We start from the raw sequence: 16,078 nt of genomic DNA on the forward strand, positions 1-16,078 counted from the left end.
CCAGGAGCAAATTAACCTGCCAGCATGTCTTTGGACTGCTGGATGAAACATGGAGGAAACCCATGCACACATCGGGAGAACATGCAAACTCCACACAGACAGCACCTCAGGTCGGGGGCTGAACGCAGGGCCCCAGCGCTGTGAGGCAGCAATGCTAACCAGTACGCCGCCATTTCGTTTTGCGTTTGTGGAAAATTGGGCTGTCAGCTCACGCTGCCCCCAATCAGCGCTGGTTCTAATGAAGACTAGAGATTCCTCCAGAAGACAACCAAGACTTCACCCTACAAAGAATCACCCTAGTCTACTGGAACTTCAGGGTGAACTTTCACTTCTCATCCAGGCCTGCTAAATTGCCACCCCATCCCCCCAGGAAAGTTCAGCCACTACTGGGTATGTTTCAGAAAGATAGGCCGAGAGTTGGGACATCACACCTCTATGAACACATCTCTCAGGCGGCGTCCTTATAAACCTCTCTCTTCCTGATCTGTTTTTTTCTCTGAACAGTCTCCCCAGTAGCAGCTCACCAAACTCGCCCTAGGTGCACGTCTGATTTAACTATACCTCTTTAAGGACAGGGACAGCAGTGTGCTCCCCCTGTCCACAAGTTAAATGTAATACCTGGCATAAACTAAACGAAATAAAAAAAGGTGTAACCTAATAATTTATAATGTAAATTATTGTTTCATAATAAACGAACGAATGAATATTTTAAGTCAACAAATAAGTAGAATATATCACATAACGAGGCAGTGGCGCAGGCCTGTTAAAACTTGGTTCAGAAGTGGGAACTGATGACATCATCGCTACTCTAGCACAAAGGCAGGCTCGTGAGAGGCGCTCGCGACGGCGCGGCGTGATAAAGACGTTGGGCTCAGTCTGCGAAACCCCCCCACCCCCGGTGGAAAAACAAAACGTCGCTTTGAAAAACTCAGAACTGATGATAACCGAGTAACTGTCTGAAAGTGAGGCGCCCCCCCGGGTAAAGTCGCTTTTTAAAGTATCCCGCTGAAATAAGGGCGGTTCTGCCCGTGGGTGTCTGGTAGAGAGTGAAATGAAATGGCGGGCCTTTTCAAGAACAGGCGAAAGGTACAAATTGCTGGCTGACTTTCGTCACCTTTTAGTTTAGATTTAAGTTGTGCGCTGCTTTATGACTCTCGTACCTTTGGCATTGTTGACATAACATTTTTGTCCCTTTGATAAACATAACCGGACAGGAGGAGGCCTCCGTCCTTAATCCGATATACAGCGTATTAAAAAAAAAACCGTGTTGATTTGGTCGTGAAGATCTGCCCATCTTATTTATAGAGGAATCGAAAACCAGGTATTGGAAAAATAAATTATGCCATAAATCATAACCGCACATCTCGGAATAATCCGCGTGATTTACGGATTTTTTTTGTTGTTGTCAAATAAGGTCGTCATCGCCAGGCTTCGAGCCAGCTCGAGCCCCGGATGTTCGCTTTTCCGCTGTGGCTTGAAAGCTGCATGACCACGGTACGCAATATCATCAATTAAACATATTTCTGCGGGGCTTTTCACCACCTGGCTCTTTCAGAGCGTTCCAACTCTCAACCAGCACGCAGTCGTGGTGTAGTGTTGTAATGAATTAATGAGCCCGAATTTTTGGTCCGAAGTCTTGGTCAGGAATCACTGGACTCAATTATTCCTTTTTATTGAACAAGCTACAGTATGACTCGGCGAGGTAGAAGTAATAATTTTGGTTTACTCTCCTCTTATTATAACGGTTAATTATAGGCCGTTAATTGTTGGACTTCAAACCATGCATTTTACATTTGCTCTCAGACATTTCCAAATTATTTGACTTTAATTGGGAAGACTCTGACTTGTTCACGAAAGGCAGTAAAGGGCAGTTGAGGATTTCAGAGCGCATCTCTCGCAATCTAAAAAAACTGGGCCTTTTTTATTTGCCAGTCGTCCACAGAAAAGAGCATAAAATCGGGAGTTCTTTGACAGCAAGTCGGCCTACAGTTGCTATTGTGGGGTAACGTTAAAACGTCTTGTCGGAACGTTTTACGTAGTGTAGAATTAGAAAAAATAAACAAGGATAAGCCCGTGGGCCCAACAAATATTAACGCCAGTTGTCGTTATTGATCTTGTTTTTTATTGTATACCTAAAAGTATTTTTGTCGTCGACCACACCGAACACAAGCTGCCGTGTAGCGGCACACTCCCCTGGTTTTCAGCGTTACTGTAACGGAAAGTCGAGCGCGAGAGATTTATTTTTCTGCGTTTTATGCGTAACTGTACACACCTACGTCGACAACAATCCAGGTGCGGGTCATTTCTGATGTCAGAAAAGGCCTTTTGCTTCTAGTGCTTGTATTTGTGAGAAAAAAATTAAGGGCGTTATTGAAAAACAAAATCAAGCAAAAGTAGTTGAATTAAATCCTGACGTATTATCATGATCAAATAGGTAACTTTTCTGGAGCGAAATTAAACTTTTGCTTATGTCAACACCTTTTAATTTTCGGGAATGTAAGCATTACGTTAACGAAGAACTATAAATTCCACTCAATAGTGATGCAAAGCAGCCTTCTATACTGCACCGAAGACCCAGGGTCCCATATATAGTGCATTTATTTGGCTTCTGGTTGAAAGTGGTTAGCTGGGGAAATGTTATATGCCCTAGATAGCGCTAATTTTGCAATACTGTACAGGCTGGGCTGCTGTATAATGTTAATAGCAAGTTATTAAATTATTTACTGGCGATTTCTCAGCGTGCAGTTTCTGTAACCATTAGTGTAAATGCTCTATAACGAAACTTCTGTATGGGCGCTTTTTCCCCCTCTTCCTTGGGGTTTTAACAATAAAGGCAACCCGGTGGCTTCGGCGCATTCCTCGTCATGACAAGGACCTGCAGCTTGACTGGTGTCGCTGGTTATGCGAGGTGCTCAGAAATAATTTCTTTAACTCTTCACTTGCCCTCCTGGTTCTTGGCGATGAAGGGCTTGCTTGAGAGGGGAATTTCGAAGGAGTGAGAGCTGTACTGGGCTCGCTCGCTCAAAGCGCCCTATTGTTATAGCTCAAACCGCAGGCCGGCCTGCAGACCCCTCCAGTTTCCACCCCAGATGAAACCGGCCTGTGTGTCCTCCTTCCCGGCCTGGATCCACGCCGGCCTCCACGAAGCCCGCGTCATCCCGAAGCCGAATAAAGTGTGAGGTGAGTGCAGAGCCGGTTTTTATTCTCTGGTGTCCATGTGTTAATATCTGTTTTGTGGTGGGCCTGTAGACGTTACCAGCGGCTTATCCCAGGTGATGCGAGGAGGGGGAAGTGACCAGCGAAATACAGCAGGAAGCGGCGTCGGTATTAACTTGACAGAACACAGACTGAAGGGCAACAGCTCGCTTTGCCGAAGAAGTACCAGCTGCCGATTTTGTCTTCATCAAGCAGGCTTTTAACGTATAAAAATGGTATTTTCCACTGCAACAATGTAAGCAGGATGCTAAATCCATTGAATTCCTCTCACTGGTATAATGAGTGGGATAATTGCAGCGCTTAGCGTGGGTGTACAGTACTTAGATGATTGGACGATTTCATAAAAGCAGTTCCATGCATTTAAACCGATAATCTGTAAGTAAATATACACAAATAGAACAGCATACTGTGCCTGAACGTTTTGGAGTCATTCGGGTTAATCAGACCAGAATTTCTCATCTCTAATTTCTGTTCAAGCGTGTGTTTAAATGAGCGGAAAAGTCTTATTTTTCAAACGGTTACAAGGATCGGAGCCTCACTTTGAAACCCTGCGTTTGAGAATCAAATGGCATTCTGCACATTTGAGTTGAACTTTTTGACAATGTATCTACTGCTGCACATAGAGTATAAAACGAGGATGGTGTTTACAGAGTTTTGTACCGAATTTCCGGAAATTCTGGCGCGCGCGCTGGGTCTGCTCTGGGCTCGCTGGCGCGCGGCCCTGCGGGGTGTCCGGAGCAGCAGGTCGCCGGTCTGTGCTGGCAAAGTCTTCATCCACCGTTTCAACAAACAGCCTGTTTGCTTGTTGTGACACTTCGGACACGCTGCAAGTATCCGAAACTAGGGCTGAAATGTTATGCGCCTTTAACGTAACTTCAAGCTTGTGTGCTGAGGTTTTACTGCATTTAGTATCAGACATCGAAAAAGTGGATTTGTTGCACGAATTAAACGCAATGCGAACCGTATGGTGAACCGTAAACCTAATCACATTTTTTTCTCAATTTGATTTGACATTAATATTGGAGTTGAAGATAGTAAATAAACGGACGTTACCTTTTTATGATTCACATTGTAAACCGCTTAAAAGCGAAGTATAAGGGAGATTTTATATTTTTCGTTCGTGGTCCGTATTACATGTTTTTAGATATAAATATATGTTTTAATATTAATGACTAGATTTTGAAAAACACTACTCTGTCAACCCCCTACCTGTTTGTATTTTAGGGTATCGACAAAACAAAGATGAGATTTGCTCGGCGCTTTTTTGCAATTCATTTTTTCCGTCTTATAATTTTTTTTCTTTATCATAAAATATGTGGATTGCAGCACCTGGGTTCTTGGCGCACCTGTCCGGACAGCGCAGGACCGCGGGATTCTGCTGTTCAGGACAAAAACCCCACGGTCACCTACGTGGCGTAAAATTCAGCAGATTGATCTTTAACTATTACATTTTTGTAATTAAGAAATAAAGCCATTTAAAAAAAAATAACTATCAATAAGAGCCCCTGAGCACTTCTTCCCCCTTCTAAAAAATGTCAAAATATCACACTAAACGTGTTTACGTTTATTTCAACACATTCAGGCCCAAAAGTAGACATTTATAAATTAAAGGAGCAGTCGGTGAATAGAATTGTTGCCGTTCTATAATATAGGAAATGTATTCGGAAAACCACCATTATTCTGGGTTCATTTAGGAACAACAGAGGAATGACTGCAGTTACCTGGCTAGAGTTGTCGTCTCCTATTCTTAAACTAGCGGATAGTTGATAATTATTTGGAAATAATGATTGGAAAAAGAATTGATCATTGATCCTTACAAGTCGCAATGTACACGAGTGAGTCAACTCGAGTTACAGGGCTGCAATTGTGGTTTCACCAACTCCGGGGCGCAAAGTAAACAGATTGAACTATGACAGTCGGCTGTAATTTATCCAGTGTGAAGGCAAAAACGAAAGTTAATGCAAAGCGACAATTGTTAAGAGACGAAGAGATACTAAATCTGAAATCCTACGAAAAACTAACAATTCTATGAATAGCCTCATGAGACACGCCCTTAATGGTTTCATTCGGGACATCTTTAACACTTACTAGCCAGACACAAAATACGTGATTGTTTTGTTCTGATTGCTAATAATCTTATAGAATTATGATGGTCATGTTACTCAGAGTTTGATCTCTTGCAAATGCGTTCTCTACACATAAACAACATTGATGGTTGTAAATGTTTACTGATTTCTGTACACGTTCTTTGTCACTGTGCTTTGCGCTGGGTCCTGTGCCAAGTACTTATCACCCAAAGTGTTTTGCGCGGTCAGTTGGTCACTGTTGAAATGTGGACATGTAATAATAATAGGCCGAGAATTACAGTGATTCTATAAATCTGCACCTGCGGTCGGCCGCACGCAATCTAGAGAATATAATCTAGCGCGCTCATCCCTGGTGTGAGCAAGGCTGGGTTTTAGACGCAGATCAAGCTAGATTTTTATTTAAATACATGGAAATGAGTTGACGGGTTTTGGTGCATTTTTCACCTTCCTCCTACCGCTCTTGTTGTCAGTACCAGGGGGAATGGGTACATCAGTTCAGCGGAGTGTGTACCAGCGTTAACGACGCCGAAACCTCTTTCCGGACGCGAATCTTTGGGTGGGCTCTGCTGCCACCTGACTTCCTGAAGTGTCCCGCGCTTCCCTCCCCCCTTCGGTCTCGTGTGCCACCCCAGCCCTCCAGCCCACGTGCCTGAGGCACAATCACCCAAGGACGTCTTTTCCCGTCTGTATTCCCGCAAGGCAAAAATGGTTTAGGATGTCGGCGAACACTTTCTTTATGAGAAAGCTCTTTTCCTCCCCTCTGGGTAAGCACCCACCACGAGCAGATTCACCCGTAGACAGAGCTTATTGTTCAACCGTCCTCCGATAGGAAACCTACACCCAGATGTTTGGAATCGCTGTCTTTTAGTGTGCGCACAGTGGTGTAAATGGCCGCTTTCACAGATGACTTGCCCTTTTTCTTTCACAAAACGGACAACAAATTGAAGAAGAAAGCAGCACAGGGAACAAAACAGCACAAAGCGCGCACGGCGTCCACGGGGGGTTTGACTACATCTCCCAGCTGTCCCAGCACCCCGAGCGGAGATGTCGCGCGAGTCCTGTGGAGATGACGCAACAGTCGAAGTGTTGGGTTATGTGAGGACTGGGTCCTGTTGGCTGTGTTGTCTGTTCTGAAAACGTTCGACGCTGTTGGTAATGAAAAAGTAGTGTATCACCAAATGAAAGACGAAACTCGTTGACTTTTAAGTCCAGAATATATCAGAGTATCTTAATTATCCCCAACATAAAACGTTACTCTCGCAAATAATTTTACAGCCTCGGCGTCAATTATACAATTAAAGACACAATTAAGTATCCATAGACTGATGACGTTTTTTTTTAATACAGGGAGAATTCCAAATCAACCCTGAATATTGGGAGTCACACAAAATATACACTTTTGTGTGGCTCAATAAAATCCTACGCACGGTAAAATGCGAAAAAGTGTGGTTTTTCATCGCCCATTAACTCGCTGAATCCGTCAATAAAATCCTGCAACATCAAGAAAAACAATTACATTTGGTTTGTATTTACTTCTATTAAAGAGGGCGAGTGAGCAAAACATTTTCAGCACAAAGGAAAAATTGGTCTTTAAACACAACAGTTAAAGCAATAAAAGACTCAAGTTAAATTTCGAAATAGTCTGTTATTTCACATTTTAAATGAGGGTGTTTTATTAAAATGACTTATTCAGTTTGATTATCAAGACGAAAGGCGAATAACGCAACACATGCAGATGGCATTTAAACAAAATAATTACACTGAGCGCGCGTAAATGAGCATAATAGCTACACCCTCTCAACATTTGTTTTCCTCGATAAAATTTAAGCGTTGAACGGAAATATTGCTGATATGCACATTTTCCTTCGTCATTCTAAATACTTATTTACATGTAAAACCAAGTCTAAAGATTAAACCCAAAACTTTGGTAGACTTTATTGTATTTGGAATATACCCAGGATTTGAAAGACAAATAAAGTGCAGAGTTGGACACGGATCACATACTGCGTTACAGTGTTTCTGGAACATTGTTCTTAGGCTTTCTCAGACTGTGGACGTGCTAAAGAGCAGTTTAACTCTTTCGACTTAATTCTGCATGTGCATCGACTGCTCTGAGGTTCAGACACCTCTAAACCTCGAAAGGAGAACGGAGTAGGTATTTCACCCAATTTGTTCCCTCCTTGCCGCCAACCCAAAAATAGAGCTAATACGGATGTTCTCTACTTTTCCCGCTCCCCACTGTACACCCACGGCATAAAACGGAAGCCCCCCTTTTCTACAGGAGACAATTACACAGTACAGTACAGAACAGACTCCAGAGCAGAGAGTAATGGACATAGTATGGGCAGCAGGTGCTGCGTGTTTCTGCGTTAATGAAGGGTTCATCAAACCGCGGGTGACAGGCGCGGCTTCTGTACTGTGCGAACGGGTTACAAAGTTGTATGTCTCAAAGCCGGGCTGGTGCCCTTGTCCACTGGGGTGACGGACCCCCAGTGAGAGACACCAGCTGTGAAGAATGCCCCCCAGTCGAGGCTGGCCGCGATCATATTCCGGTCACGTGGGAGTTCGAGAATTCTAGGGACTTTGTGAATATATTTATTACCTGATGTGGCATCGTATCCGTGGAGTGGCCAAGTGATTGGACGTCTGTTTTTTTTTAAATAACTCGCTTTGATTTAATAGACGGTTCAAGTTTTCAGTGTGCAAACCGGCCGGAGTGACAGATATTTATCAGGCGGTTTTACAGATACAAGCGAGTGTCTCACCGACTGGAGATGGCCACTGTAATCTCTTCTCCTGCCAGAAAGCGAAGATGCAATAAATTGTTGCTATAAATAGTCCCCCCCCCGTCCCCCCCACACATGACGAAAAAAAAGTCATGTCTTTGAGGCTAAGTAGAATCTTTTGAGGTTCGCGTTGACTCGGGAAACGGCTGGTTTACGTGAGCAGTCCTATGGGTGATATGACCGAAGATTAATGCTTGTTATCCATAGTTCCAAGGTGACCACTGGACAGGCAAAACTGGACAAAACGCTTATCATGAGTTTATGTTGTACTTTAAAGAACAAAAATGTCTAAAAATAAAGTTCATGCCTCTGTAAAGCGTTCGGTGCTGTTTTGAGTCTTACATCAAATGTATTAAGTACTTTTCAGAGTAATTTGGAAAGTACGAACGTACAAGTTTCGTGTAAGGACAAATTTTTCGAAAAGGTTAATTTATGAACGAAACATCGCCACGCATTTTTCTCGAGTGAGCTTCTGTGGTTACAAAAACCTCTGTGTATTTTCATTCCGTCACCAGGAGGTTCGTAAGTTGTCAAATATCAACCCTAAGACAATCTATCTGTACGTGCGTCACCTGGATAAGGCGCTATTGTACAAACCTGTGCAGAAACGCAGGAAGAAAAGTCGGACTGGAGTGTACTGGTCCAGAGTAGGCGCAAAGGCATTGCACACTGCTAATTAAACTGGGTGCGGGAATTATGTACATGAAGAGATATGTTTACTCGTCGAATTTGAATCTCAGATAGCAAATGGGAGACCGAGTGTTTGTGCGAGAGTCGGACGGGAGCCCCATTATTTACTCTTAAATGCGAATGAATAAAATATGCGATTGCAGTTCAATCCCTTGAACAAAGATAAAAAACCCCACTGTGAATAACGTTATCCACGAGAAAGTTACATAGGTTATATTTCTTGAATCCGATATGTATTAATTTACGGATTTAGTTGAGCGCCGTTTCTAATTTAGAATTCGACTAAAGGGTATTAAGTGGTGAATTTCAATTCAAACACTTTCTAATCTAAGCGGCAAAATAACTTATTAAACTGGATTTTAAATCAGTTACACGCCCGTTATTGCCACGATGGTTCCATTTTAAAATGCATAAAGTTCTGAATTACCCGTCAAGTTTACATGGTGGTTACTATACTGTATAATTTTTCATGTTGAAATAAAGACGTTTATATTCATGGAATGAATGCTTATTGGACACCAAGCGAACTAATCGGACTTGGAGGGCGAGGGAGAATCGAACAAAGCCAAAACATTACCCCGAAACCCGCTCAGTCCACAGCACACCAGACGTGGAGTCTCCCCACACAGACAGCCTCTCACCCTGCGACACGCGCCCCGCCACAGACCGTGATTTCACTGTGACTTAAACTCGATTTCGGAAGCATTTCCACATTTCCTTCCACAGGCTGGGGAAGCCGTGCTGTGCAGACGAGCCGCGGTATGCGCCCTGAATTGAGACTGGTGTCCCTCGAGTCTCCGTGGGAGTCGGTGTTTGCGATGCACACAGTTACAGTGATCGTTTTCTCGCGTGGAAGTGCCGTGGACAAGACTAATTTTCCATACAATGTTTTTTAAAATAAAAGGCCAGGAGCTATTTGTCATGGCTTTCTGCATCTACCGCGTCTCTTTATCAAAAGCAATATATAAGTGTGCACCGGCCAACTTCACTTTCTAGTTCACGTGCAAAGGCGATTCCTTAATGTGAGTTGCGTAGAGTAACACAAGTTGGTACTGGGATAGTGTTTCTTGAGGTTTGGGTCTGCAAACGTCCCTGATGTAGCGAATCATTGCGAATTTCATGTTGTTGGGCTGCTCGAATTAAGTTGGAATGAAATATGTGATTTCGTTAACCTGTTTCCCAAAGGAATTACTCACCCTAGACGGGGCCACTAATCGAGTTTGGCGGAATAGAATTTACAATAGTCATTACCTCACTAAATTGAACTGCCTTGGTAGAGATGCCAGTTTTGGAGTTTTTATCGTGTATTTTTGAGGATTTATGGTCTTGTTTTATAGTTGGAATTTTCCGATATTTTAAAAGTGAGTGAAACTCAGAGACGTGTGTACCTTCAGTGACGAGTTTCCAAACTACATTTCCATTTTCCAATATGTATATCGATACATACATTCCGTCCGCCTGCCTTGGTTTAGGTTTCTTGTTATTTCTGTTAGGGAATTCGTGTTCGGACCTTGTCGGCCAGCGTGTAGCCCTTTTATCCGGGTGAGAGGTGAGCGGGTCTTTTCCCTGAGCTCTGAGTGTCGGGACGCAGAACCTTGAACTTGAACTTTGATCTCGTCTGGTCATCGCAAGCCAACTGGTCACGATCCCCCTATTCCCACGACGATACATTTCAAATTTAGTCTGTCTTGCGCTTTTTTTTACGCCGGTATTAAATCAATATTTCGCTATTCCAACAAATCGACAGTCGCTCCCTGTGCAGAGCCCCATGAAGTCTAACTCACGTTTCAGAAGAAAACGGCTGGAGTCGGGTGTATTTTTCAGTAGTACTGTATCCGCAGAGGGCCAGTTCCCTTGTAGAATGCGCTCGGAGAAGAAGCCTGTTCGGCAACATAGCAATGGGACAGATTCTATTTTCGCTCAAATGTAGTGAAATTAAAATGCAAACTGAAATCCAGCGTTTTAAATGATGCTTTTATTAGAATTTCATCTGTATGACATTGCTTCGAATAGGATAGAAAAATACAAAAAGTATTCTAGCTTTTAAAAGTAATAAAGATAACCGTTATATACCAAGCTCTGCAAAGTTGTTGTTTTTTACTCCAGCACGAGTGTGTTAAGGGTTTTCTGTGGAACAGCACAAGGAATGCGCTACTGTGCTGCAAACAATTACTGTTATTTAGACCCTTATTTACTGGTATTGAAGAATAATGGTACTGCACAGATGGGTCACTGCCGGTTTTCTGGTGGCACCGCAAGATAAAATCATTCAAGAACCTGTATGAAGGGGTCTCTTTAAAGTTACTGCTTTTACCACGCCTTAAAGGTAACAAGTTAAGATCGGTGTATCCCCAGTTAAGAGCCCTGAGCGTTGCCGGCGTCTGCGACTCGTGCCCGTGAAGAGCGCGGACTGGGCGCGGCGCTCAGGTGCTCCTCCAGCTGCCCGTCTGCCTCGCGCACGAACGCCATTCTCCTCGCTCACACCCTGCACGGTCTCCTTCTGGGTTGAACCTTTTACTTCAGTGTGGGGCAAAACTGGACAGCTACACTCTGCGCGCCCTTCTAAAATGAGTTTGTTGCTACAATTATTGTGCTCTAGTTCTATTTTCACGGGTCCTGGAGAATTCGTAACAGACTTTATAAAGTTTTTCACATATACAATGAGTTTTTTTGTAAGATTCGAATCCTACAGGAAATGTGCCAATTTAATGGAGGTCGTTTTCTGGGAAATGTTTTTTTTTTTAAATATTTTGAAGCCTAGATTATTCAAGCTCCAGGAAATATAATATATTTTTGCCGACAACCGTAATGTAGAATGGGTTTTGTGAAAGATTAAATTTAAAGGAACGATAACTGTATGACACTTGTAACTTTATAAAGCCTAACTAGTTTGAAAATAAATTTCAAAGTAGATAAATGGCAATCAGGAAGAAAATATTTAATTTGATAAATAGGAGTAACAAAGATTCCCTCTTAGGGTTGACGGTGAGGCAGAACACATTTGGTTAGATATTGAATTTCACAACGAGATGTCTTCAGCACATGTTTTGCATGTGAAAAGCCTTCTTTGGGATACATAGAAAGACCCACATCACGGAAAATAAACATTTTAAAACAAATGAGGAATTACAGTTAACACGCTTCGCATAATCTGCCTGCTAAAATGTCAATACTAGTATATTTTCAACCTCTTAAAGCTAAACTTATAAACAAGTTAGCGTCCTTTGCAGATTTGTCAAAATCCTAAATGTCTAATTCTACAGGTCTGTTGTGCACGAAGCAGAAATGAATAAGTAGTTAGAATAAAGTCTTAAATATGAAAAATAACATTTTTACACTAGAAAGATCGAATGCGAACAATTTCACCAGCACAGTGCTTTTTTAACATTTCTTTTTTAAATGTTTTTGGGCAGACTCACTGTATTGTTGGAGTATTAGTTTTCCAGCCTGGCAGTCTGTGACCTTTTTGCTCAGTTGTGTCTGCTGTGTTGTGTTGTTGCTGCTCAGGCGCCGGAAGCTCGTGAGCTGCACGAGGAGTCTGGTCTGTCTGCGGCTTTGCCCGTATGACCGTAAAACCAAGACATTTTAAGCCTTGTCGTCTTTCTTTCGTATTCCTCTACCTTCCCCGAAGCTTTCCCTTCTTTTAACACATGCCTTGCATGTAAACTAGAAAATGTTGAAAACATTTTTTTTTGTTCAAACGGGGATAACGTTTTGCGTTATTTCTTAACATGTTAATTCAGAATAAAATACATTTTTTGTGAAAGCGTCACTGTGTGCCGATTTAAATGCTAAATAATTTGGACTCTGAGCTCGAGATGTTCGCCGCGCAGTTCGGAGTGTAACCATGTTTATTTTCCACTATAAATTATTAGAAACATTACCACGCCGTTCCGTCCTCTGTCTGGCTTCTTTTTACTTTACTTAAATTAAACATTAACATATGTTAAGTTGCATATCTTTCTTAATTAATCGGAAGATTAAAAAAACCGTAACGTCAGATTGGCATGTGTGAGCCCATTGTCCTTACAGACTTGCGGTTTAATTAACTTCTAAAATGTTCACCTCTTAATCTTCGAAAATACCAAAACATGGGGATGTATTACCAGAATTCCGAGCACCCCAGTTGGAAAACTGATTAAAAGATTTTACGCAAAATTAAATAATTATAAACAGCCTAATTAAAGACGCGGTTCTGTTCAGTCCAAACCCAAAGATTAACCACAGAGCCTTTTCCTGGGTTTGAAAAAAAAAGGATAAATAAAACGACTGCTGTCACTTTTATAGCTATTTTTCAGTCAAAAGGGATTTCGAGAAGACTCGGGAACATGATCCTCTCTTCCAAAGAAGCCCATGCATTTTTTCTTTAGGACAATACTTTTCCTGTCATTTTAAGCAACAAAAGGTGTGCATTATGTATGGCCCACCTGTGGCATAGCCAACACGTTATAACAGTTCAACAAACACGAAAGCGGGGCTCAAATCACCGGTGAACACACACGCATGTGTGGTAATGTTTTCCCGGGGGATTACGTCATGCAGTTAAGAAAGCTCGTGCTGCTGATACAGAGAGCAGTCCAGCCGTGCTGATGTGGACAGCGTCTCGCCCTGGGCGGCGTTTCACCGGGGATCCGGGCCAAGAAAAGACCGAACACTTCGCACTTCGATATCTATAGTCGTGGTTGCTTTTCAGACAACACAAAACGCAACAATTTCAAAATGCCAGATTTCTCAAAATCTAAAAAGCACAGGTTAATGGGGCCCACTGTGCGCAGTGTAGCCATTTTTCTACAACAAGTCGTTAATAAGCCATAGCCATCTCCTCCTTTGGCTGACCTTACCAATTCCATGTGCCAGAAGTCATTTCCAAACCTTATGGGATCAGAACTGTATCATCTACTATGTGCTTACATATTCCAAACCCGCACAGTGGTTCTGGAGTTCTGGAGGGCCCTGAATGCTCTTACACAAGCTCAGCAGTTTTAGACCAATGGAGAGCTGCAACATGCAGGGTTCTCTGGGGTTTAAGTACCACTGACATTGAGTCTTTTTCTAGGTCACCTCCTGTGACCTTCCAATGGCCAAAATGGTTCCCAAGGATGTGGGTGTTCCAGCCATCCGGGTGCTGCGCTGACATTGTCATTGCACACGCGTCCCCTGAGCAAACCTACTTCCACGTGTCCCCAAGAAAAACACCATCGGGGTATTTACTGCCATTTATGTTGTTTGGGGTCTCCTCACTATTAGGAGCTCCCAAGCACCCACAGTGCAAAACATCTGACCGAGAAGGAAGGTCTGAAGATGGTTAAAGCCTTCGGTTTCCTTTGATTGGTGAAATTGTTGCATGTTTAAAGACAGGATAGAGCCCAACAGTTATGCAGCTTGTCTCCAAAAGAAATGATCAGCTTGGGCTGAGAATGCTTCAATGTTTTCCTTTATACAGCATTTCCAGGAGATGAGCTGTCAATAACATAGAGGATGGTGGGATTCTTCTAGAGAAGCAAAAATCACGAAGGACACATAAAAGGCAAGCTCACACAATGGAGCAAAATGAATTGCTTTCTTGCTATTCACCAATGACTTGATCAGTCGAGTTGCACACTTTGGCTAACTGTATACTGCTTTGCCAAGGCAGAAAATACCATGGATCCTCCTTTGCAAACAGCAGTTCCTTTATACATTTTGAACAACTCTGTTATCTAATAACAGGCTCTACATGTTTCATGAATGTGGAGTTCCCCACTGATTGTTCTGTTGAGTTGATCATTTTAGAAAAACAATAAACTGCCTTACACTAAAAGCTTTTGGATTTTATTCTGAAATGGTAATTTAACGTTAAGTCATGAACCATTTGTACTCCACATGTGGTAGCTTCTTAATAGGCCCGATTGTCTCTAGGACCCGCAGGACAGAATTTTTTCCTTGCACAGAGTGTAGTGCAAATTTACGATAAGCACAACCCCTCCATTCTTTCTAAAAAAAAAAAAACCTCTACATACAGATCTCTCATATTGCGTTTACAGTTTGTAGCTGATGCTAGCAGTTAAGCACCCTTCCCCCAAGTAACCCTGGTGATGTCGTGATAAGACCTGGCTGCTTCACAATTCTCAGTACTGTGTTCGTCAAGGGTTTGTCCTGGTTCACTTTCTCCCGCGCCTCTGAATCAGGGGTGTCCGACTGCAGTCCTGGAGGGCTGTTACAGCGGCCCGGTTTAGTCAGTACCTGGCTGGTTTAGCCCATTACGAACTGAGTTGGAATGAAAATGTGCGGGCACACCCGCCCTCCTGGACCAGGGATGGGCACACCTGCTCTGATTTGTCCCTGTGAGTCCTGTGCTGTGTGCAGGGTGTAGTCCTGCACTGTTTTGTGCTTCCCAAAAATACTTCAGGTTGCAGCAGTTCTCTCACCAGGAATAAAAGGCTTTCAGACAGTGGATGGACTGAGTACCACAATATACAGCTAATTTTCTAATTTTCCACAAATTCTTTATTTATGTGGATATGTTCAGGAAGCACTACCTGTTAGTACTTACTGTCATTAACCAACATCTTGTTTTGCGATCCACATATGTCAGTTTGCTGTTGGGCTTACAGGGAGTGTTTTAATGAAAATAAAAGACTTCCGACTGGGAAAACATTTACAGGCATCCCTTTTTTGCGTTTGAGTGATCACCTTGAAATGAGATGATCTGAAATTATGGCTCAGTAGTCTGTATGATGTAGACTAATGTATTTCACCTCTGCAACAGCCTATCGGAACAGGTCTTTTTTCATTGTCACATTTCTGAGGCGAAGCATAGTGCAAACCCCTAGCTAGCTGTTTACACTCAACCAGAAAGAAAATGTGCAAATGACATAATACACCTTTTCAACCTAAACATGTGCTGTAACAAAATACTGCTTTCTGAAAATGCAGCATTTTACAGACTTTTCACTAAAAAAGTGAGCTGCTCCACTCTCAACATACTTTCTGTGAGCGTGCACCAAGGAACCTACGTGTGTCAAAATGCATGTCCTGCTTGATTAGGCAAAATATTTTGCAGCTTTCATCTGCCTGTGTGGAGTTTGTAAGTTCTCCCTGTGTTTGTGTGGATTTCCTTTGGGTGCTTTGATTTCCTCTTACAGTCCAGAGACGTACTGGTATGTTAATTCGTTTCTGTAAACTGGCCATGGTGTTTGTATCTGTGTCCGGCCTGTGTTGGAATGTCATCCTGTCCAGGTTGTACCCTGCCTTGTTCCCGTTGCTTGCTGGGCTCTGGATGGAGTCTTCAGTGATGATGCAAGGACATGGAGATGCATC

The 16,078-nt window shown here is 42.7% G+C and overlaps 1 protein-coding gene across 3 annotated transcripts in view; it reads left to right on the top strand.

Annotated features, from left to right (window-relative positions):
• Positions 1-1,203: 1,203 nt before the first annotated feature.
• hoxc13a (homeobox C13a) overlaps positions 1,204-16,078 on the top strand; it is a 75,201-nt gene continuing 60,326 nt past the window's right edge. For 2 of the 3 annotated variants that reach the window (XR_001478131.2, XR_001478129.2), the window contains exon 1: positions 2,971-3,180. The gene's annotated coding sequence lies outside the window, so the exon portion shown is untranslated. Of the gene's footprint in view, positions 1,322-2,970; positions 3,181-16,078 lie in introns of those variants that run through there. The other variant, XR_001478130.2, reaches the window with a different exon arrangement.

Source organism: Lepisosteus oculatus, chromosome 1 (genome assembly GCF_040954835.1).
Source record: "Lepisosteus oculatus isolate fLepOcu1 chromosome 1, fLepOcu1.hap2, whole genome shotgun sequence".
NCBI classification, from domain to species: Eukaryota; Metazoa; Chordata; class Actinopteri; order Semionotiformes; family Lepisosteidae; genus Lepisosteus; species Lepisosteus oculatus.